The sequence below is a fragment of the Berghia stephanieae genome, chromosome 8 (genome assembly GCF_034508935.2).
Source record: "Berghia stephanieae isolate SIO BIC M18660-M18661 chromosome 8, UCSD_Bste_1.3, whole genome shotgun sequence".
In the NCBI taxonomy this organism is placed as follows: Eukaryota; Metazoa; Mollusca; class Gastropoda; order Nudibranchia; family Aeolidiidae; genus Berghia; species Berghia stephanieae.
Window position 1 is genome coordinate 7,123,237 of NC_088367.1, and position 7,500 is coordinate 7,130,736.

At 35.9% G+C, this 7,500-nt stretch overlaps 1 protein-coding gene across 3 annotated transcripts in view; it reads right to left on the reverse strand.

The window, feature by feature from the left end:
* The window catches only part of LOC144978095 (uncharacterized), a 182,164-nt gene that overhangs the window by 71,316 nt on the left and 103,348 nt on the right, over positions 1 to 7,500 (reverse strand). The gene's annotated exons all lie outside the window — the stretch shown is intronic.

Genomic DNA, 7,500 nt, shown 5'->3' on the forward strand with positions numbered 1-7,500 from the left:
GAAAAATTGCAATATCGCCTAACAGGCGGCATGTCCCGTCCTACATGTTAAATGTTGCTGTTGACCAGGGACCCCTTGTAAAGCGCTTTGAGCACATTTAGTGGATATTGCGCTATATAAAAGCTCAAAGCTCAATTAAAAACAAATCCTTCAAATTTCGAACCCATTTCACAGCTCAAAACCAACCATGTAACATTTACGCCCTTTTGTCATAAAACAGCAAGATTAACCTGTTCACTGCCGTGTTCTTGAAAAACACGTATTTAAAAATTTGGCCAGAAAAATCGTCCTTCAAATTAAATAAAATATCCATCGACTTAAATAATGTCCCTTATTTTGGCAACAATTCTCAAACCTGAGACCTCGAAGGACGAGTTTTCTGGTCAAATTCTTAAACACGCTTTTTTCCAGAATACGCCAGTTAATGTGTGAAAGAAAGAGAAGAAGATTGTGTGTGTTGATGTTATGTGTTTAGGTAAAATACTTACAACATCCATCGGCCTAATTTAGCATACAAAACCTAGTAGTAAAAAGGAGTTTTTCTCATTGTGCGACAGGACATGTTCAATGTCAAGGTCACCTTACACTTACCGCCCAGAAATACCCAATAAGCCGTTCATTGAGAACGCCGATGTCACTAAAATAGAAAGAGGCTTTAACCCTTTCACGCGACACACGTACTGGGGGAGATGAGTTGAAGTATTAACCCTCTAGCCAAGAAAGAATGGGGAGAGATGTGGTGGGGGGGGGGGGGGGGGGGAGGGTGAGTAATGCGTGGTTCTGAGTGGCCTCGAGTGGCCTTGGGGAGGACTTGGCCACTCAGCTGTGACACGTACGCGGGCATTCTTTCTTTGTATCTCTTTGTCATTCTCTCTCTCTCTCTCTCTCTCTCTCTCTCTCTCTCTCTCTCTCCATCCCTTCTCTCTCAACCCCCCCCCCTGTCTCTCCCTCTATCCCTCTCTCTCTCTCTCTCTCTCCATCCCTTCTCTCTCAACCCCCCCCACCCCGTCTCTCTCTCTATCCCTCTCTCTCTCTCTCCATCCCTTCTCTCTCAACCCCTCCCCCCGTCTCTCTCTATCCCTCTCTCTCTCTCTTAATCTAAGCAGATCCCTCCCTCCCTATCTATCTATCTATCTATCTATCTATCTATCTTCTATCTATCTATCTGTCTGTCTATCTATCTGTCTGCCCGTCCGCCTGTCTGTCTATATGTCTGTCTGTCAATCTATCTATCTATCTATCTATCTATCTATCTATCTATCTATCTATCTATCTATCTATCTATCTATCTATATGTTTCTCTATCCATCTACCCCTCCCCTTGTGTATGCGTTTGTGTGTGCGTTTTTGTGTGCGAGTACATAACAACCGACTTTATTTGTCAATCAACCAATCAATCAATTAATATTGATCTCTACCTCTCCCTTCTTACATTACCATAGAGAATAGTAGTCTGTGTGCATAACCCCCCACCCCCTCCTATACTATAATGGTCTCTCTTACTGTCTCGTAGTTTTGTGCGTGTTGAGTGTGTGTGTGTATGTATGTGTGTGTGGTGAGTGTGAGTGTGTGTATGTGTGTCTGTCCTCTAAATGAGTTTACAGGGGCGTACCTATAATACGTGTGTGAGTAGTTAGTGGAGAGTGATGATGGTCATTGTGAGTGAGGGTTCTCAGTGGTCAAATGTCATGGATTTCTATCGTTCCTATAGATAGAACGTAGATGACGTCACTCAGGTCTTTGTTATTGTTTTTTGCCATCCGCGTTTATGAGTAATTCTCACTAAACTGTAATAACCAGACTATAAACGTTCATGGTTACACACAGTTTTGTGTGTTGGTCCGTTATACTTCCGGATGGCAATGTTGTGAACTTGTTAGTCAAGTGCATACTATCTATACTGCCGTTTTATTAAAGAAGACAGTATGTGCTATTTGATTTACATTGCATATACTGTGTATTTAAAAACAGCGGCTGTAGTAATATCATGGTCACTGAGGTGACACTGTCGTACTCTGGAAATACCCATATTTGGAAATTTGGCCAGAAAAATCGTCCTTCAACTATCGATCGATTTAAATGACCCTCATCCTGGCCATCGTTAACTTATAGATAGTATGCAGATGACGTCACTCAGGCCTTTGTTATTGTTTTTGCCATCTATAGATAGAATGCGCTTGGCCAAGGAGTTCACAACATTGCCATCCGGAAGTATAACGGACCAACACACAAACTCTGTGTAACCATGAACTTTTATAGTCTGGTTAATACAGTTTAGTGAGAACAACTCACAAACGCGGATGGCAAAAACAATAACAAAGGCCTGAGTGACGTCATCTGCATACTAACTATAGATAGTTCGAAGATGACGTCACTCAGGTCTTTGTTATTGAATTTTGCCATACATGTTTATGAGTAATGCTCACTGAACTGTATTACACTGACTATAAACGTTCATGGATACACACAGTTTTGTGTGTTGGTCCCTTATACTTCCGGATGGCAATGTTATGAGCTTCTTAGCCTAGCGCATACTACCTATAGCCTGACACTAACCAAAAAAATGACGTCAAAATGCCAGTCTTTGGCCAAAAAAGAAAACAAATTGTGAGGTGTATTCAATAGTTCAACCAATGGGACCACTTGCTTCCATGAGCACTACTAACGACAACTCACTAGGCGGTGCAAAAACCAAATAATGACGTCAAACTGCCAGTCCTTTTGGATTTCAGTGTCAGGCTATGACTTAACGATGGCTACGACCTCATACGCAGTATGTACAGTGATTTGTGGGGAGAAAGGAATTGACGTCACTCAGCTCTTTGTTATTGTCGTTTTTTAGCTAGCCATTTTTATGAATAGTTCTCGTGCGGCTATGTGGTCTAGTGGTATGACACTCGCTTTCGGATCGGAAGGTCTGGGTTCGAGTCTCGCGCTCGGCGCATAGTCGAGTCCTTGGTGTAAAATGAGTAGCTGGCCGTTAACAGTGTTGTCTATATCCGGAAAAATTGTAATATCGCCTCATGTCCCGTCCTACATGATAAATTATGTTGCTGTTGACCAGGGACCCCTTGTAAAGCGCTTTGAGCACATTCAGTGGATATTGGATAAAAGCTCAATTTTCTTTCTTTTTTTTTCTTCTAAATTCTATCAATCACACTACAAACGTTTCAGGTTACAGTTTTGTGTGCTGGTATGTTAGATCCGGCTGGTGGATGCTATGAGTTTTTAATATTTTGGCTAAGCACATGACACCAATAAATATAATTTTTTAATCCTATTTTTTATGAAGTACTTCGACAACTCTATCGTCAAACCGTCAAATATCCTGACTGACACACCGCCGACCCGAAACCCTGGTGACACGCGTGTTTCTAATCGTATGCAAAAACGAAAAATAGAGCGATAGGGCCTCATAAAATTACACAGATTATAATGGTAATGTGATAGTGATACCGTTGAAGTATATTATCAATAATAATAATAAAATAAATAATGTTTTTGTTTTGTTTTTCAGGGTTTTACGGCGCTTGCAACACATTTAGTTTATATCAGCGCCAGTAAAAAGGAAGAAAATGGGATAGTAAAAAGTTCTAAAATTACAATTAAAGCACCCAAGAAAAAGTAAGACATAGGGGAACTGGGAATAGAAAGGGATCAGATGTAGATTCCAAGAGCATACCACCAATGTACTTAGTTTGATATCACCTATAAGTCTCATCTGGACATAAGCACAAAATCCAACAAAGAGGATACACTCAAATGCTTACATTATACATTCAATATAACAAATATAACAATACATAACAGAGAGATGATTTACAAGGGAAAAAATATCATCTCCCAAAACAATAACTATGCATTTGACTGTTTCCCTCCCAGCCAAGGACTCCGGCCAGGGCCAGGACAAAACCAAGTAATCTCATTCCAAGACAAAGACAGAAAGCATGTTGGAAAACAGATATAAGGGAATAGAAGACACAGTATGTACCCCCCTGCCCACTATGGGAAAACAATATAATAATAATAATAATAATAATAATAATAATAATAATATAATAATAATAATAATAATAATAATAATAATAATAATAATAATAATAATGATAATAATGATAACAATGATAATAATAATAATAATAATAATAATAATAATAATAATAATAATAATAATAATAATAATAATAATAATAAAATAATAATAATAATAATAATAATAATAATAATAAATAATAATAATAATAATAATAATAATAATAATAATAATAATAATAATAATAATAATAATAATAATAATAATAATAATAATAATAATAATAATATAATAATAATAATAATAATAATAATAATAATAATAATAATAATAGAGTTGAAATAGTGCATGATTGGCAGACCCTGAAATATTAATTGGAGTTTATTCAGTTTATTCACGATATCGATTTCACAATATCGTAAATTTATGGCCGATTAATGCATGATATATTGGAAGTTTTATTATGGATATCGATTTCATGTCGTAAATCCAGCGATATTCAATACGTCTACACAAGTAGAGGGAGATTTAATCGTATTATCGTATCGTATCGTATCGTATCGTACATTTGACCGTGACACCGTTGTCGATTTATGGCCCACGACCACAAATAACTGGGGATTGGGATCTACATTTGTATTTTTTAAAACTCAATTATTTAATCTTAGTTCTAATCTCAGCAATATCGATATATTATGTGTAGCTTAATGGTAGAGAAATCGTCCCAAAATCAACGCGATACCAGTATCGATCCCGGGAGTAGTCGATATTTGTTTCTTTTTGGTCTGACTCCCCTGTCCACCCAGTATCCATTGCTTGGTCGGCCCGTTGGGTCTGGCCGAAAGTACTTTGAGGTAGACAATCAAGGTTGCGAAAAACTTTTACTATCTGTTAAGCTAAGCGTTAAGGAAACCGGGATAAACTCCGGATCCATGGCATTTATGACTCTGAGAGAAACTCGACAGTACTTGCTGGAGCGGAGTGACCTATTTTTTTTCCATATAATATGTAGTTATGACATCAGCACCGGATTTCGGTACGCTCCGATTCCAGCACGCTTTTGGCTTCTCCTGAGAGCGTGCTATAATCCGGCGAGTACTGTATTTACTATTTAACACTTGAGAGAGTATGGACCAGTGTAACATATTATGTTTGGTTACTTTCAATACAGTAGAAAACAGTCCTAGAGATGCACCAATCACAATGCTAGATGTCAGTCTTATCTAAAACGATAAGAATAAACTATAAATAACATTTCTTATATTTATCTCCAAGGAGGAATTAGTCTTGAGTGTCTATTCCAAGGGATGACTGGAATAACCCAGGCGTCAGCTACAGTGCAGATAGATAGATAGATAGATAGATAGATAGATAGATAGATAGATAGATAGATAGATAGAGAGAGAGAGAGAGAGGGAGAGAAAGATATATATATATATATATATATATATATATATATATATATATATATATATATATATATATATATATATAAATTATAAAACAAAAACCATGAAATAATAGTGCTCAACTTTAGTATAAAAGGAGCTGTTTATAAACATTTGAAATATAATTAAGATAGTTTGACTTCTACAACGTTGTTGTCGAGCAACGCTCGACAACAACGTTGTAGAAGTCAAACTATCTTAATTATATTTCAAATGTTTATATATATATATATATAAATAAATAATTTATATATAATATATTTTGCATGTTCTAATTAATATTATCGAGCACTCTAGTATCTACAAGTACGCACCAACACTCATATATATATATATATATATATATATATATATATATATATATATATATATATATATATATACATACATACATACATACACACACTATATAATATATATATATATATATATATATATATATACACATATATATATATATATACATATATATATATATATATATATATATATATATATACATATATATATATATATATATATATATATATATATATATATTATATATATATATATATAGAGAGAGAGAGAGAGAGAGAGAGAGAGAGAGAGAGAGAGAGAGAGAGAGAGAGAGAGAGAGATTATTTCCTTCTTCACATCAAAAACCTAAATGTTCTGCCCTATAGATAGTTCGAAGATGACGTCACTCAGGCCTTTGTTATTGTTTTTGCCATCCGCGTTTGTGAGTTGTTCTCACTAAACTGTATTAACCAGACTATAAAAGTTCATGGTTACACAGAGTGTGTGTGTTGGTCCGTTATACTTCCGGATGGCAATGTTGTGAACTCCTTGGCCAAGCGCATTCTATCTATAGAGACTGCATCATAAACAGCCTATAGAAAAACTTGTTCAGGCAGAAACAAACAAAATAATCAAGGTTCAAATCCTCCCTATTATCAGTCACGTGACCAGACTGTCATCATCGAGATGACCTTGACCTTGACCTCCTTTCTATGGAATTTCCTAAAATTAAAATTATTCCGCCATTTCATTTCAGCTTCGGTTCCACTACCACCGTGACAATCACTTCCTTATTCGATAACACACAATGATAAAGATGGTATTGATTTTTGCCTTTTTTCAATTCAGACGAGTTGAGCATTAACTTGAAAAGCTAATATAAAATTAAATCTAGGCAAACTAAAATAAGACCAAGTCTTCCTTTGTCACGTGATGAGATTATTAATTCATTCATTCTATAGCCGTGCATATCGATTCAAGGGTTAGAGGTTTCAATCCAAGATGGTGGTCGCTTGAACGTTTGTTTTTTTTTTATTGGGGGGGGGGGGGGGGGGTTGGGGGTGTGGGGGGGGGGGGGGGCGCGAGTCACCAGATTATTTTATTACTGCATTAGTCTTTTTAGTAACAAAATTTCTACCACGAAAGTTGGTTATTTCCATATCGAATATGTAAACATGTGGATACTTCCATATCTCTACATTGTTCATGCGCATCAGTTTTGATATTATTGTTTATTCTTAAGTCCAAATTAATATTTTTGGCTTTTAATCGAAAGATTAAAAACAATCTGCTTTTTACTCACAACCATTAATATTCCGAACGGGAACCCCGCATAATTAATGGGAAAATGCAACGATTCTCCCGTACTTGGAAAAGCTCAAATTAAACATTGGCAGAAAATGTCCTTCAAATATCGATCGATAAACGAAACCCCATTTTGGCAAAATATTCAAAACTGGACTGTTCGTCAAGTTTTGTGAGTTGTTTTTTTATCACAAGATTAAGGTTTAATCGACGATTTTGAAGGATTGTGTTTATGGCCAAAGCTTTAAATATTTTTTTCTCAAAGTACGCCACGATTGTTTTGAATGATGTTCGACTTCAGAAGCAGAATACAAAAGATTAGTTTGTGATGCTTTAAAAGTCTCCTTTTCCTGTGTCAAGTCAATCGATTCTAAACCACGTATCTTATCAATCCTTGCGTAATTCTGTTTTTGTTACTATTAATTGCTGCTAGAA